Source organism: Mchenga conophoros, linkage group LG6 (assembly GCF_057382185.1).
Source record: "Mchenga conophoros isolate Kocher_MC1m ecotype Shallow Benthic linkage group LG6, M_conophoros_male_GT1.1, whole genome shotgun sequence".
Classification (NCBI taxonomy): domain Eukaryota; kingdom Metazoa; phylum Chordata; class Actinopteri; order Cichliformes; family Cichlidae; genus Mchenga; species Mchenga conophoros.
The window spans coordinates 29469120-29486347 of NC_140531.1; the positions used below are offsets into that span (position 1 = coordinate 29469120).

The 17228-nt window shown below is 38.9% G+C and overlaps 1 protein-coding gene across 1 annotated transcript in view; it reads right to left on the reverse strand.

Annotated features, from left to right (window-relative positions):
* Positions 1–15786, reverse strand: part of LOC146572866 (inactive rhomboid protein 2-like) — a 36680-nt gene extending 20894 nt beyond the window's left edge. Inside the window, exon 1 of the mRNA XM_085277306.1 lies at positions 15639–15786. The gene's annotated coding sequence lies outside the window, so the exon portion shown is untranslated. The remainder of the gene's footprint in view (positions 1–15638) is intronic.
* Positions 15787–17228: the final 1442 nt, after the last annotated feature.

A 17228-nucleotide genomic window follows, 5' to 3' on the forward strand; every position in this document is an offset into this window, starting at 1 on the left:
ATGTTTCCCCCCCACATACACTTTACTTGCTGCCAAGGTAATAATAACTGTTATCCAATTAATTTTTGTGTTTATTTTTACTCCATTTGTATTTTTTTAAATCTGAAACTATCACTCACCCTTCACACTCATTTTGAAAGCTCACTTGACAACATTTTTTGAACCCTGGACCTTTCACACAGAGAGAGCAGATTTACTTGAACTTCAATTATAATGATGTGTCTCTGTGATATAAAAATAGTGATATAAAAACAAACAAATACACAAAAAACCAAAATGAAAAAACGAAACAGAAACCAAGGATTTGTTTCCTAAGCGTCCTTTAAGCCACTTCAGTGGGACTTTAAGCCACGTCAGCCTTAGACTAGTCTAACTCTAATACAAGTATAATGCATTATCCACCACTTTATGTTGCAACTCTACATGCATTATTTTACAATTGAGCATCATTTTAAGCTAATTTAACAAAGATGTATTTTAGCTTCTGTTATGATAACAGAACATAACACAGCCGTGTCAATTGTTAAGAAATGTTGGTATGACATGCTGAAATCAACAGCAAGAAAAGGATCCTGGCATCCAACTTTTCAAGTTGGTCAAATTTTTTTTTTTTAAAGAAATTTGGAAAACAAAGAAAACAAGTCCGGATCCTGTTCAACAAAATGTCAAAAGGCATTCTTGTTTGTTCTTCTGCTGTAACTTCATGCAAATGCAAACAGATTGCCAGCATGTTGTCATCAGTCTGAATGAGTCTTTGTCAATGAGCACAACTCGAGGGGACTTGACCCAACTGGCTGCCAGCTGGTTCTATTCTGCCTTTATTCCCATAGAAAAGGAAGGTTAATGAGCATGAAAGTAAAAGTCAAATGTGAAGATCTATCTATGAAGACATCAACCAATATGCCATTTTTGATGATTTATCAAAATTTATTTTAACTGGTGTATTACTAGAAATAGATTGGTTAACACCATGGTTATTGTGCTCTCTGCCTGTCAGAGAGCACCAGGAACGCTAACAAAGTCATATGAATGTGACCATGTGAGAAAAAAAAAGATCATATATGAAACTAATTTAGTCACGTTATGAAACCCTATGATCTTCTCTAGCTGTGTGAAAGCCTTTACCTCAACCAGAAGTAGAGATGGCACGATACCACTTTTTTATGTCCGATACCGATACCGATATCATAAATTTGGATATCTGCCGATACCGATATGAATCCGATATGGTGTTTTTTAATCAACAAAACTGTTTTTTAAATATCTTGCTGCATTTTGTATAAGTTCATACTCAAGTTTAAAACAACAACTACACTAAAGCTATTCTGTTATACCTGTATGCAAAAAAAAAATATTTCATAGTACAGCAATACTGATCAATCTAATAAACTTAAACCTACACCATCCTCCCTATTCTGGTATTTTAAAGAGTACTTAGCATAAATATTAAGCAACCTAACTAATAGGGTTCCAACTCCCAGCAACAACAAAAATAAATAAATAAAAAATAGGGAACCACCCCTCACGCTCCACCTCATGATGCTTAATCGCCGTAATCAACCTTAATTTGATGCAGTGTGAAAAAAAAATGCACAGAAATCAATTATTTTTCAAGAAATATTAAATAGATTCAACATCTTTCTTCAACAAAATTGCAGACTGCACAGATGGTACCTTCCCAAAGGAAAAAGTAGTATAGCTTACTAGGGTATATTAGACTTAATAGTTACTATATACAGTAATGGACTTCTATTCATTTTGCATCAAATTAAAACTTTGGCTGTCAGATAATTATTTATTAAAAGCTAGACATTTTAAATGAGAATAAGAAAGAAAAGTATGTCTTTGTGCCCCCTTTTCCCTGTTAATGCCCTATCGGCCCCCCTGGCTAAACTTTGCTAGATCCGCCCCTGCACAGTTACCAGCCGTCAGCTACGTAGAAAAAGATCCTCGAGTAGAAAGTAATATTAAATACATTCTAACAACAGCTGATCAAGCTTAAACGTGCTGCTGTTGTTCAGCCGCTGGTTTCCTCTTTCTGGTGCAAAGTGGGCCAAAAGCAAACAAGAGACACTCGCGACAGAAAAGCCGATCAGCTGATCGTTAAGCAGTTTCATGATTGAAGTAGCAGCAAGAAGAGGCAGTCGCTCCATATATCGTTTGTTAAGCTTAACGCAGGAATGCTTTACAAACATTCAGAGATGGACTTACACACTTGCTTTACTTCTCTCGGGATAACTTTGTCGGAGATGAAATGCCGGGTTGCTAGCGAAGCTCCAAATGCTATCCAGACCACCGACAGGTCCCGCATGCCACAGCTGCTCTATCACGTGATGCATACTGCTCCGACGTGCTAACCTGAGGTGAGTTACGGTGTGTTGCAAGTTTTGTGAGGTGCTTTCGTGATATTTAACGGATCGGATTACATTTTTTATTTTTCTCCGATATCCGATCCAGTAATTTAGGTCAGTATCGGACCGATACCGATACGTAATATCGGATCGGTCCATCTCTAACCAGAAGCAATGACATCAGAGCATATTTTCTAAAGCACCGAGAAGCCTCCCTTTCAAATCCATGTGCCTTCCTTCTTTCATGTTGCAGATATGTTTCTATAAAAACTGAAACAGTGATACAAATCAAAAGCCAGCTGTTCAGGTTGGAACTGAATAAGAAACAAGTAAGATGTAAGATAAAACTGTTTGCTTCCACAGAACAACAAGAATAAACCACAAGAAAGACAACTGGAGGGGGAGTAGATTCGCTGAGGAAAGGACAATGACCACAATGACATAATCAGCAGTTTGTCACATGATATGGAAAGTACTGACACATCTTTGCCTCTCTAGGGTCTAATAATTCAATGCCTCACCTAACTGCTCCCTACTTGACCATTGACCAGCAGGGATGAATGTGCATGTGAGTGATGTCACATGGTCCTCTGAAGGGGTGTCATCATGGTTCAGTTTCCCCCAGTGTAAGGCCTGTCCTCCGCGTATTCTTGGTACACTGTCTAGTTTTAGCAACATGTATGGGCTGCAGACGCACACAAGGCACACTCTCTCTACCTGTTAAACCTCATTCACAGCATCTTAATGCATGTGCAATCCTCCAGGTAAGTAAATCCCAAAAGGATGATTCTCTTCATCTGGACGTAGCGTTTTCAGTGGGAGAAACATTTTGTCAGTCATCCAAGTGACTTCTTCATTCTCAGCTGACTGCAGGTTTCCCCAACCTTATAAACACTACATTTGCACAATGACTGAACGTAGCCCACTGAGTAAACAATAGGCTGTGAGGTCAGTTTCTTGATCATTAATATGCAAATTGTCACGACCATTGATCAACAACCACTGATCAAACCCACTGATCTCATTCATGGTCCACATGAGGAAAGATGATGAGTTTCATTTTATGCCACACTCGCTTTGCACAGCAACTTAGCGATTCCACTGATCTCAGTGATCAACAATGGTCACCAATCAGCAATAGCTGGCAAGTCAAATTGATATTTAACCAGAGTTCCCCACCAATGATCAGAACAAACAAACAAAATCAAAAAAACTAAACAGAAACCAAGGATTGGTTTCCTAAGCGTCCAATGGGACTTTAAGCCACTTGACTCTTAGACTAGTCTAATACTAATAAGTCATATTGGTTATTACTTAAATAAATAAAAAATATAATTCATCATCTACCAATTTATGTTGCAACTCTATCAGTACTAGATTTATATTCATTTGAATTAACCTCACTATGGTTTCATGTTGACATCCATGGCACATATGCATGCAAAGACTCTTGCAACACAGAACTGTCTGGCCACACACGCAAGTTTATGTCATTACCCCTGCACTGAAAATGAAATGCATGAGTCATCTATTATCATGACCATCATAAGAAAACCGAAAGAGCCAGTATCTGTCTGTTATTCTGATTACAAATTAGACCTTAATAGAACTGGTGAAGGTGAAAGTGGGATGGAAGGCGAGCATTTTTTTAATATAGGAGGGGACTGAAAAATAACTACAGGACAAAAGACAGAAGTTAAGAGTCAGGTTAAATATTATTAATGAATGCCATTTTAGCTGCTCAGGCTATATCTGTCCACTTATAGTTACTATTACACAACGCTCTCACGTGGAGTCTACGTTCTCTCTCTGGAAGTGAGAAATAAACTCCCACTGTGTGCTCTCTCACCAGTGTTGTGTTTTCTGTATTTGGGCCATGCAGCATCCACCTCAGTCCCATTCTCTGACCTGGCAGCAATTCTGTAGTATCATTTACTGGAAATCGCACAGGGGGGTTGACAGGATGATCGGACTATGGCAAAGACCCAAAAACCTAGACTGCACTACTGGTACAGATAAGAGAGGGAGAAAGAGAGCAAACTGCTGACCTTCTAGTTAAGGCATTGCCCACGCTGGATCCAGTGTCTCAAATTACTATGCATCACAAAGGCTGTGGTTCCCACCACACTAAAGTCAGCCTCAGGAGATTTTCAGGTACTTCTTCCTGATTTTGAGGTTTGGAGGTGACCCAAAAGTCAAACCCGAAACCCATGCTTGCAAACCTGTTAGCATTCTCAATGTGCTGTAAGTAGGAGTTAGTTCAACTTCATCTGCTCCTGTGAGTCTATTGCTGTAATTTGGGAGCTCATCAGCTAGTCTGCTGACTTCGAATGGAATTATACTTTGTTTTGGATGTGCAACAGGACAGCTGTGCATAATAGTCCTTCCAATTACACTATTTCAAGTCTGCTCAAGTCTCCCTGAAAGATGCATGTGTGTGCATGCACTTACATCCCCTGATGACTGTGAACATATGGAAACACGTTTTAACAAGCTAATAAAAACCCAAATTATTGCAAGATGGAAAATGCAACATTGCTATTGCTCTCTATGAAGATTGTGTACTTATATAAAAATTATGTTTAGGTAACTGCACTTGGCCAACAAGAGGACAACAAAAGGGAAACATTAGTCTATGTATAATATAAAATATAAAACCACAAAAACAAAATATCTACTACGTGTTTTGGCAGCAACTCAGTGTGTATTTTTGGCATATCTGAAGCAGGGGAATGGTTGGAAAAACAAAATCAATTCTGTGTGCCTCCACAGCAGTAAAAACAATGTTCTTGGTGTTTACTGTGTGGAGAAAAAGCAGAAGCTTGCTGAACTGGGTTGACTTCAATGTTGCAAGTACCAAGCCCAGAATTGTTTTTCTACATTTCCATTTTAAGCATTCTAACCAGAGGAACTTAGTAGTAGTTGCACAAGCCTTACATTTGCTTCATGGATGCACATAGTGAGTACTGACAGCAGCAGGAGTTACCAGAGTGCCATGCCACTACATCCAATCAAGTAGTGGAGCTATGAGCTAAAGACAAATGTGAAATCTGAGTTGACTGCTGGCTCCTGACTGCAGACAGCTTGATAATGTTATCTGCACAATAGGCAGACTGTAATGAATATGTGTCATCACTGCTCAGATCGACTGTGCAAGGCATATATCATTTGACTGAATTGTATTCCACTCAAAGACTCAGCCTTGTGAGTTATTGGCCAATAAATCCTCCAAATGTCTCTGATCATACAGTTCAGTGATATCTACCAGGTGTGCAAAATGGTTTTAAAAGGCGTGTCATAGTCTCCATGTCCACAGGTCTGCTCAAGTCCATTTGGGTCCAAGAAACAAACAGAACAGAACAAAGATTGTAAAGCTTCATCCTGACCTCTATGTGTCTGATTTTTTATTTTATTTTTTTTGCAACCATGTGGACTTGTGTGTAGAGATAATTCAATACAGACAATGCACCAGCAATTAAACCTGACTTTACTTGAATATAACAGGACTGATTACTCAGCCGCAGTAGCTGACTTTTGTTAAGTAAGGTAACCAAGCATAAGAGCATGGCAATAATCAGAAGACGGCTTTCAATCACCAATTCCTCCAAGTGTTCTTGGTTGCCCCCAGAATAAGGAATAAAGCACCGTATGAATGTGTGAATGTAGCCTGAACTAAAGAAGAATAGAATAGAATAGAATAGAATAGAATTCAACTTTATTGTCATTGCACATGCACAGGTACAGGGCAACGAAATGCAGTTTGCATCCATCCAGAAGTGCTTAGTGATATAGATATATTACAATATATATTAGCAATAATATAGATATGTGAGTATATTACAGAAATGGGTCTATTATGTTATAATGTACACGGTATGAAGTATGTTGTGAATATTCTATAACTATAAGTATGTACAGGCTGTAGTGAGTACAAGCTATGTACAGGATATGGACAGGATATAAATATGAAAAACTATACAGAATATGAAATAAATAACTTTACAGGAATCTGAGATATACAGCTATACAGAAATGGGAACTATGCAAGTTGTAAACAGTTGTAGGGTTAAAAATTATCGTATGTACAGAATGATTATTTACACAGAGCTATACAGTAGTGCAGTTAAGATAAGTGAGGGTGTGGATAATTTCTACAGAGGCTATATAAAGTGCTAGTGGTTGTGAGTGGTGGTTCACTCCATGTTATTATTGTGTGTTTGAGGGTACAGTTGTCCATTGTGGGTGTGTGTATGTTCAGTCCATGAGTTAACGTGGGTCAGATGTCAGGAGGCAGAGTTCAGGAGTCTGACAGCTGTGGGGAAGAAGCTGTTCCGGTACCTGGTGGTCTTAGTCCGGAGGCTCCTGTAGCGCCTCCCAGAGGGCAGGAGGGTGAAGAGTCCATGTGATGGGTGACTGGGGTCTCTGATGATTTTCCCAGCCCTTTTCAGACACCGCTTCCTGTAGATGTCTTTTATGGCAGGAAGTGGTGCTCCGGCGATGCGCTGGGCAGTTTTCACGACCCTCTGCAACGCCTTCCGGTCCGAGGCAGAGTAGTTCCCGTACCAGACTGTTATACAGTTGGTCAGGATGCTCTCGATGGTGCAGCGATAGAAGTTCACCAGGATGTCTGAGGACAGGTGGTTCTTCCTCAGAGTCCTCAAGAAGAAGAGGCGCTGGTGAGCCTTCTCGAAGGCTCGAAGTACTAACTATACTACTAGTCTTTTTCCCCATCTCTGCCTTCACTATATTTGGACTAATGGTGCTTACACGGCAAGTTCCAATTTAAGGCAGGAAAAACTCTAAGCACGATAGTGGAGGAGTGATTATTCTCAGAAAAGTATTTAATCTTGATAATAGCCTTGAGTGAGCCAGTGATCATGTCACATGGTTGAGCTTCCAACATGAGTTAAGACCTAAGATGCACAATTACGCTTTACTTTTTGTCATAAAGACTTGTGAATTTACTTCTCTGTTACTTCTATTATATAAAGACACTGTTTTTTTTTAAATTACAAACCCTACTCCAAAACTGCCTTATATGCTTTACATTGAGTTATTTTATGATTTGCACTTATATTGTCAAATTAGCATGCAGAAGAAACAGCTGCTGTTCCCAGCACTGACTTGGAGGCTAAATGAGGAACTAACCCACATTATTGCCTCATAAGTTCTTTTTTAACATCAAGCCTTACACATGCACGTAAAACTTGACAGGCACGCATGCAAAAAGCAATTCTACTGTTCTACTTAAACACATTTGTCTTCAGAATACTTGCAAATAAACAGGAGTGCACTGGTGCAAAACTGTTCACTGAAATGTGAGCTCTTACAGTTTGCTAATGAACAGTCCTTAACCTCTGCAACATGCCACACACATCAGAAAAGAATAAATATGCATGGACACAAATCTAAAATCCATAATTTCACACATGCAAGAACTAAAAGGCTTAGAACAAGTGTGAATCATATTATGAGACATCGGTACAATGAGGAGTGAGAAATGAATAATAACGCAAACTGTAATTTATTTCATTATTAAGCTGAGAACAGCTTTGAGGGTTGAACTCAAAGAAGAAAAAAAGAAAAAAGTTCACACCCTCGCACAGACTACGTCTCACATCATCATTAAGAGCGTGGACAACTCTGCCAAGTGCCAATTTGTATGTGGGACTTGTCTACACCAACACTGCAAGCCTGGACTGTAACATTAACATTGTGTATTTATGCTGGCTGTAGCTCTAAATGAAAACAGGGTAAAAAAGATAATTACATGCCGATAGAAAACGACGCACACTACATCTGAATCTTATGTTATTACATTAGCTGATATGGTGCAATCAGACATCATCCAACATTTCTACATACACATTGACAGCGCAAAAGAACAACTGTTTGCCTGATGGTAGCTGCAATTAGGCGTCGGGCTGGTTTGTTTCAGCACAATTTCATGTTTTTCATTGGTAAAAACCAGCAACTGGGGTTGTCATGACTGAGCTGAATAAAGTTAAGGCACAGGGTCTCTGTTGCCTTACTTAACAGAAGTATAAACATTTTTCTGTCATTTCTAGGCTTTTTTATTTATTTATTTTAGGTTTTAGCAAATTAAACCTCAATTTTAAAGTTTAGACATCTGGTGAATGTCCATTGGGGCATGGCCAAAACCTCTTTTGGGTTTAACCTGGGGTTCAGCATCTTGCCTAATGATAATTCAACACATGGACAGGAGGAGCCAAGGATCAATCCACTGATTGGTATATGACCCGCTTGACCACCTGAGCCATATGTGATGGCTCAGACAGAACAGTGTGTATGAAATCAGTTAACTAGAATATGTGGCTAGATAGTTAGAAAAACATTCATGTGCTGTCCAAGTGTTACCTCAGGCCTGGTGTCTAAACCAGACAATAATCTGACCGTCAAGAAATGGTACAGTGGTATATATATTCATCATCTGTTATTATTAGTATTATTTCATCAGGTCAGAACAGTTCTTCACTTCTCAGAAAGAGACTGACTCACTGGCTGACCTTTATCAGTCCAAACTTTGCCTTCTAATTCTCACATTTAATGGTTTCCATTCAACATTTTATGGCAAATACAGGGGTGTTATTACTTCAGCCCTTTAACTTCTGAAAGCTGAGGCAACTGGAAGGAGAAATGGGACAAAGTTTTGTCTGTTAAAGGTGCTGAACATCAACGGCAGCAGTCATATTCTTTACTCCACTCAGTTACACAATCAGCACATCTATACTGCTGGGCAGATGTATGCAAACATGACTCTAAACAACACGCTATTTGGGATTAGATTCCTAAATTCACAGCCACATATTTATATAGACTTGTTATAGTCTATATAGAGTGTTTTTAAATATTCTTCCAAACAATCAAGAATCCAAAGTAAAGGACTCATAAAAAAAAGAACATGCTGCTTATGAAAATATATTTCCATCCTATCTAGGCTTGTTAATGGAGCCTTTGTGTCTGGTCAAACAGAGATGGCAAAGAAACACCGTGCTGTAAACGAATGACTAGACACGATAACGAAAGGACTGTGAAAAAGACTCACAACAACCTGGCAAGCAGCCAGCAGCATACCTTAAAGCAGCGGTCTCCAACCCCCGGGCCTCGGACCGGTCCGTGAGTCGTTTGGTACCGGGCCGCGAGAGTTGAGGCTCAGGTGTGAAATGTATAGTTTTCAGGGTTTTTAATCGGTTTTCAGCGTTATTTTGTTATCGTTTTTATCGTTAACTCGGTTTTCCTGGGTCTTTTCACGTGTGTTATGAATAAATCTTTTTTTTCGGTACCGGTACTAGTTTTATTTTGTTGTATTTATCCGCGACACCTTAAAGGCCGGTCCGTGAAAATATTGTCGGGCATAAACCGGTCCGTGGCCCAAAAAAGGTTGGGGACCGCTGCCTTAAAGGTTTTATAATATGTGACAGCGTGAATATTAATATAGAAACAAACAACTACATGCTAGAAGGAATATAGTAGATTACAGCATCCTTAGCAAAGAATGAAGTCATAATCTTGCAGTGCATGCTGCAATCTATCCTCATCATTATCGAGTTTTGTTTATGTCCCGCAGCACGTACATGTCTGTGGATGGGAGAAGATATAAATGTAGCAAGAGAGTGACCTCCCAAACTCCACTGTTAAAGCCAGAATCCAGTCCAGAGTATTCAGTCATGTGGAATAAGACAGGGAAAAGTGCAGTCTGTGCAAAACCCTTAAAAAAAATTTAAATAAAAATTAATAATGTGGGAAAGAAAATTAAGTAGAACAAAATAAAAGGGACCTCAGTAAATCACTTAATGGAATGAAGACAAATAAAATAAGCTTACTAAATGTAACCAAAAAAGGAGAAGCACCGAAAGAGTCAGATGGCATTAAAGTGGCTCAGCATAGTGGATGGTGCACACCCAGTGCTTCTGAATGTCTAATAAATGCACCTGTCAAAATAAAAAGGAGTACTCTGCTTTAACAAAAACCTTTAATGTAATGTTAAAGCAGAGGACTCTTTTGAAGTGAGATTCTCTTGGCTTTTTTTATAGAAGAGGTCTGATTGTTACTGTTGCTAGGTGTGTAGGGTTAAAACTCATCATGACTGAGCCGACAGTCATTATGCCAGCAGGCACAACAGTTGAGTGCTACTGAAGGCGTAGGAGAGTGTGCGAGTTTCAGTGGTGTCTGTACGTCTCCAAAGAGTGAGAGCAACAATCAAAACTGCCCCCTCATTCTTCGCTTCCAACCACAATACCTCTTGATGATGACTGGCTCTAAACAAAACCTTAAATCTTTACTAATACCATTACATTTCTTTGGCTGACGATGATAGCACTTTGGTGGCTAAAACAGATCAATCGTTCCATTTCAGATCCATTAGAAGATGATGAGCACGTTTGAGAAGCACCTTGACTGTGACCTAACCCATCTAAAACGCTGCACCTTTTCCAAGAGTCTTCATGCCCAAACTTGCATACCAGCAAGCTTTGCAATGCTGCAGCTACAGCCTTGGCCCACGCCATGAGTTCCTTACAATCCTTAACATGAATAGCTAATCTTACACAAAACAACACATGACACATGTGAATGTTGAAACGCGACACTCAGAAAACTGCTAGCGTAAGGCTTTTGCCAGATAAATTCCTCTCAGCTAGCCCAGCTTGCCTTTTTTTAAAAAAAAAAGCGAAACAGATGAAGCAGTCGCAAATCTGCTGCTGCAGTGCCAGAGACAGAATATGAGTGAGGACATTTTGTCTCCCCTCCGAAACTGGCATGAAATGTGGAAGGAAATGAGCTTTTCAATGCCGCAATAAATATGCAAAGTGGACATGGACTCCTCTGCACTTTGAAGACTTCTACATTATCAACAAAAAGCTTTTTTGCAGATTTACGCGTCTTTGGATTTCAAAGCATTCCTAGAACGTTCCCATATTTTCAGATAAAATGTCATGCATTGTGGAATGAGGTTTGGCATGGAGGAAAAAAAATCCCAGCATATGAGCCAGTAGCTTGATACTCCCGTAACTTAAGTGGGTGGGTTTTTTTTGTTTGTTTGGGTTTTTTTTTTTTTTTTTTAAAGGGGCTTACCATTTTCTGGGTGTGTTCTTAGCTGAAAACAGATAACATCATGGAAGACCCCCAAAAAACAAAAGGACAAGCTGAGGGCTTTCCATACTTACCACTATAAATGCATGGAAATGAATGGTATCTTTTCCAGCCTTTGTTGTTGAGAGAAAAAGAGGACTGTGGTTTGACAAATGGGGAAGTAACAAAAAATGAAAACTTAAACCTCTGAGCAGATGTATCTGACAATCACAGTTTCACATGAAAAGAAACCCCGTAAGGTTCAACGGAGATAGAACCTAACAGCTTGTTTCCATCTAAAGACGATATCTCATTTTCTAACTGAACTATTTCTAAAAGTTAAAACTTCCGACACTGCTCAGTCACGCTAAAAGAAGAAGTTACTTTTCATTGCTCCCTTGTCACAAAGAAGTTAATTTGGCAGAGCTGGCAGAGTTTTTGTGTCTCTGGCTGAAACCAAACAGACAAAACTGAACCAAGAAAACTTTTGAGATTAGACCATCCACAACACGAGGACAGTTATTAAAATGCCACTGCGTAGTTTGGATTACTCGCTGTGGAAACAGGTTAAGGTTAGTTGGTTTGACAGTGATCCTTGTCTGAAGTGTTAAAACATGTTATTTTCAGGGCTGGAGTATATGCCACCCAACATAGGATCAATACGTCATCAATTAAGAACCTTTAAAATCAGTTTGACAAACAAGTAAAAGCAGAACACGCAGATAACGCATATCCCATAACGTCCAACAAAACTGTGTACTTTTTGAGAAGTAAAGCTAAGCAGATTAATGGCATGACTTCTGAAGGTAAAATAAACGAATTTGCTGACCTTTGACTTGTTAAACTTGAGCTTAGATCCTTTTGTGTTATTGCTGATTGATAAAAACGGGGACATGTGACATTTTTGGCTTTTGTCTGTGGGAGGCTGTCAAACAAGTAAGATGAACTTTCTGAATGAAACTAGGCTACAGTTTTCTTTTGTAAAGAGGTGACAAATGTGAAACTGGTGCAAACATCACATGACTCCAACCACACAGAAACAGCTGTTTGCTAGCCATTACATGGAAACACCGTGCCTTCTGTGCCTGTTTATGTGCCAGTGAATTTCCTCTTTTTTCTGAATTTCCTTCATGATTGCATAAAGTTAGTAGAAAGTTAATGTAATAAGCATATACCGCAATAATTCTCTTTTTATTTCATGTTGTACACAGAGATGCAGAGATAATACAGGTTTCAGTTTCATCCTGTGATGTCAGTGAGGCTGGGGTGAGCAATATAACATAATGATTTCATTACATGACTTTAAAGTCAAACTGTGTGATGATGTGATACTTATTGCAGTGATCATTTTGATCATATCACCCACCTTCCTCCCACATATCAGGGGTGGGTGACAATGACGCTACACTAAATTTCAATTTTAAAATTAGCTCCTGAAGTAACCGTGATGCTTCGAACTACTTGCAAACCATCATTAAACAAATATGCAGTAAGAGGCGGTGAAAGAGAAGACCTCCACTGAGTATAACTAAAGTATATCTGCAACACTTTTTTGTCTCGACATTAATCAACATGTGCTTGATATGTGTTTGCGTCTACACGGCTTTCTGCCTCCAACCAGTGAATCAGAGAAGGTTCAATGCTCTTTTTAGTAACAAAAACAGAGTAGACAACTCTCTACAAGAGCGATGTCAAACACGTAGCCCTCCAGAAGGTCCAGTTCAGCACCATGGATGGCTCTGCATTGTGTTCAGTCATTAATTATGTCATGTTTTTCAGTAAAACTGATATTTCTGTCGTAGTGTTGGTGCCTGGATTACTATAAAGAAGTAACAAAGTATTTTTGGATCTAGACACATTATTTGAAACATAAAGACATAAAATGCTATTGTTCTATATTTACAAATCCACTATATGTGAAGATTTTGTGCCTGTATAGCTCCACTGTGTACATATCATAGTAAAAATGTATTGACAGTAAATGAATGTGTCAAAACCTGAGATCTATTATTTAAAGCTGCCTCTTTTTTCCCCCCATTGATGTTCCTGTACTTCTTTACAATGTTCTCAAAGAAATTTAGAGGGATATGTTTCCTCCCCCACCCATATAGGTTATTAAATTATAGCTTTAGCCCACTTGAGATCACACTGAGCTTTGTGTGTCCTATGATAACCCAGGACTTAATTCCAGGAAGTAGGTTTAACAAACAACTCTGAATTTGTTAACCATAAGTTAATGGAAAACCCACGTTTTCTGTTCTAGAGAGTTAACTTAAACTCTGAGTTAGTAACCAAGGTAACAGACTCTGCGAACTAAATCTGCTCACTGGCAGATTTTTGTCAACATAGTCTAAGTTTCTCTCTGACTCCTCCCCTCCTGCTGCACCCGAATCAGCTGACTGACCCTCCGATTCATTTTCTCATTCGTAACGTTCTTTAAAATATTTAACTGATCGCTTTTACAATACTTCAGTTGTCAGTCTATATGGACAGAGAAAGCAATTACATAGCAGATTTATGATCAGCTCAGAATAAATTGCCTCCATGTTTCTAAGTATGTGACTCTATGGACAGTACTGCAGCTGTCAGCCAGTTTCCCTCCACTGTAAATATTTTTGGACTGTAACAATCACTCTTTAAAAACAACCTTATCTGTCAAAGCTTTAGAATAACTTACTGGTTAAGGATTATTTATTTGTTGTGCTGTTTTTGGTCACACGGATGGAAAAAAAAGTTTGTCATACTCAAAGATGATTGATCTGTGATTAGCCTTTCTGAAAGTTCTCAAAGGTTCTCAAGTCTATTCTTAAAAAGTTTTTTGAACATGCTTCCTGTAATACGACCCTGCTCTACAGTGCATAAGGAGGGAAACAAACAAAACACAGGAAGTCCTAAAAACTGTGGTTCCTTTAATGGGCACATCCAGCTGGCTCCAGAAGAGCGTCCCAAAAGACTCCCACATTAACATGTCCAAATGTACAGCATTAAAAACCATGCTTACTGCGAGGTATAAAGCCTGTTTTGGCCTCTACTGACAGTTTCCCACCTAAACACAAAACCATAGTGTTTTTTTTTTCTCTTTTAAACATGTCCAACTGAATGCTGGAGTTAAAGGTGTAGCCACTTTAAATGACAGGTGTCCCAACACAGGAAACTGAAGCTGGCTGCTGTCTGGCAGGCTTTGGGTCAACAAACTGAACCTCTGAGTGTTTGTGCAAACTGTCCAGAAAGTTTCTGCTTCTCTGTGCGTGAAATTGTAGAGTTTTGTTAGTCTGGCGGCAGCAGATTTGCAAGTCTGTGGTACAGTTAATAGATGCAGATTGCTAACCAAGCCCGCTAGCTAGAGGATACCGCAACATGCCACTATCTCTCCCAAATATGGTCACATGTGGCTTCAAAAGATTAACACAGCTTAATGCTGAGCCTTCAAAAAGACTCCAAACCAGTGTGCAACGTCTTTTATATACAGTCTTTGGTTTTAACTTTAAGTACACTGACACTTGAACGCAACTATTCCTACCTGTTGTGACTTGGTTAACTTCTAATCAGCATTTCAATAACTCACCGCCCTGCCTCTGTTTTGGTAAAAACTAACAAATGGAAACACACATTTTCAAAATCAGCAGTGACACACAAATGGTTTCACGTTAGTTGTGTCATACTTTCATGTGAAACCGTCCGTTCCTGTCATTCCGGGGAAACATGGTGTGTCAAACCCACCTCTTACCTTCCACCAAAAATAAATGGGAGGGGTGTAAGGCTTACGGCAAATTCAATTTTTCGGCACACGGCGACTACGATTAACTTTAGAGGGAGAACATGAGAAAATCCAAGAGGATTAATTGCATTCATATGCACTTGTCCCAACAGGCAGAGCAACAAAGGGCTTGCCGAGGCGTGCTTTCAGCCGCTACTCTAACATTAGATGTAAACGACCGTTGGAAGCTAACGCCGACACTGGAAATGTCATTATTAGCAGTGCTGTTTGTTCCTGTTTAAACGCTTTGACTCATCTAGGATCGCATACAAAAAAACAGTAAATATTACAGCATTAGTACACCTTATACTGAGCTATTAGGTGCTTTCATATTAAAAGCGTATTAATAATGACCGTTGACCCCCGACCCTAAGTTAAGTTTTAGCGATTGCAGCGTCACAAAAACAAATAAAAGAGCTGTAGAGTGCTATTCCACTCACCTCCAGGAAGAAATGCCTAGATTATAATTCATTAGCAGAGAGAATATATCCGAAATGCAACGATACTGTGGGTTAGTGTCCAACAGCGTGTCACTACTTCCCTCTTTCTGCTTCCAACATCCTTGAAGAAACCAGGGGCGGAGCTAGGACCCCCCGACACGGGCCTGAAAGAACAGGAGCCCGAGAAGCAGGGGCGGTGTCAGTATATGTGTTCTTGTCAAAGTCTCCACATACACAAAAACTAACCGAAATAATACTGGTTCCTTAAAAATGGAAATTAGTTTTACTCCTTGTAACTTTGGTCAATGTACCAATTCTTTTGCATGTGTTTCTTGAGGCTGGGATGTTATGAAGTTCAGCCTGTGTCATAGTTTCTTTTCTGAACTTCTTAAATTTTGAAACATAGTCACATAGAGATGGAGAGGACATGCTAACTCCACACAGAAAAAAGCCCCAGTCAGATGGTGGATGTGAATTCATGACCTTCTTGTTGTGAGGCAACTATCTATGTAGCTGTCCCTAATGAAATGACAGCTTAAATAAGAGTTTTGATATTTACTGGTATAGAAAAAGGTATTCCCTCCTACAAAAAAGAAAAAATAGCTTCCATTTATGCTTATTGTATTTACTTTACAAGGGAGTTGGGATGATGTCATTCAAATCAAATACATTTTTCTTGTTCTTCACATGATTACTGCCAAACCATTAAACGTCATACTTTGTGTGTGTGCATATTTAATGTTTGTCCCATACAAACATACCTTTTAGCTTACATTTAGAGCTTGTTGTGATACAATCACCATTTGGTGGCAGAGGGTGACAAAGATCATTTACTTGATCAGAAATAAATATAGTGGTGCTCACATGCAGCCATGAATATCATAGTGTTTTGAAACCTGATGTGAGTAGCAAGGTTTAAATCAACTGAATTCTCAATAATCCTCCTAACTCTTAGACTGACCATTATTTACAAAATGAACTTCAAGGTTAATTTACATACATCGACCCCTGCAGGCCATTAAAAGAATACAGGTTTAATGTATTTCTGAATTAGCTTCACTTTTTATAACCAGAAAATACATCCATCTCTTACATGTGCATCATAATAATGGATGTTATAATATAGCTTATTATATAAATAGACATAAATCTATTTATCATAAAGTAAAAAATAATAAATAACTAAAGCTTTGAAATAAATATTTTGGAGTGCAATAGCACCCTAACCGTAGCCAAAATACCAAATAAGAAATACATAATAGTGGATACATAACAGTGGGCTACAAGCAGAATTTAGAAACACTTATAAAACTTTTAGTACATTAAAACTGTACTTCAGTAAAGTACTCAGAATAGAGTAATTGTAAAATTACATTATTACTGCAGCTGTCCATTGCCCCCTCACCACACTCATATGCATAGAGGTCATTTACTCCAACTCCTACACAAATATGCAGCATGCTTCATTGCACTGTCTGGTAGCTTATTCATTAGCAAACAAGCTGCTTATTCTACATTACAATCCTGTGATTTTAATAGCAATGTGTGTACATTACTTTGTACCCATTCAAAAATCAGTCTTAAGCAGTA